The sequence below is a fragment of the Cicer arietinum genome, chromosome 3, assembly GCF_000331145.2.
Source record: "Cicer arietinum cultivar CDC Frontier isolate Library 1 chromosome 3, Cicar.CDCFrontier_v2.0, whole genome shotgun sequence".
Lineage (NCBI taxonomy): Eukaryota > Viridiplantae > Streptophyta > Magnoliopsida > Fabales > Fabaceae > Cicer > Cicer arietinum.
In genome coordinates this window covers 15,870,388-15,871,342 of record NC_021162.2, presented here as the reverse complement: position 1 = coordinate 15,871,342, position 955 = coordinate 15,870,388, and positions in this window count along the sequence as shown.

The window sequence follows — 955 nt, the reverse complement described above, 5'->3', positions numbered from 1 at the left end:
GGTTATTTTGGTTTTTGATATGTTTCTTTTTTTCCGTTTTAGTTCTTATTCATTTTAAGGTTTGTGGTTTGGGGTTTGGGATTTAAGATTAAGGGTTAAGTGTCTAGGTCTATTCTAGTTCATTTTAGTTCTGAAAAAAATGTAGTTCGTCGAATAAGTGTATATGTAACACCCCGTTTTTCAAAGCGAGGGTATATTTTTTTTCAAAAGAAATTAAAATAAAACAGAGAAATAAATAAGGAAATACCTTTGGATAAATAATTGAGTCATTATAATTTACAAGCAGCGGAAAAGTTTCTTAAAATATATGAATCCATTCAACTAAGATGTCATACTGACAATATTAGTAAAAGTACAGTTTTCCAGTTCAAAATAACGTAATCCAAAAAACATTTGTTCCCTATATGTCATCCTAATCTGATCATTCTTCAAAAAACACTATAGCTATACACCCTGAGTGATCTCCACGCGCCACGTGAGATCCTCCTAACATAGCTCCAGTCAAGCAATCCCATCTACATTCCCATCCGTAGGGTACGAACCGATAGGATCGTCCTGGCTCTCATATGAGGTTTTAGGTTTTAGGTTTTAGGTTTTAGGTTTTAGGTTTTAGGTTTTAGGTTTTAGGTTTTAGGTTTTAGGTTTTAGGTTTTAGGTTTTAGGTTTTAGGTTTAGGTTTTAGGTTTTAGGTTTTAGATTTAGATTTTAGCTTTTAGGATTTAGGTTTTAGGTTTTAGGTTTTAGATTTAGATTTTAGCTTTTAGGATTCAGGGTTTAGGGTTAGGGTTTAGGGTTTACGGTTTATGGTTTAGGGTTTAGGGTTTTGGGTTTAGTGTTCAGGGTTTAGGCTTTAGTGTTTTGCGTTTCGGGTTTATGGTTAAGGGTCTAGGTTATATCTAGTCCATTTTGGTTCTTAATCAATGTAGTTCCTCGAATAAGTGCATAAGAATTACTA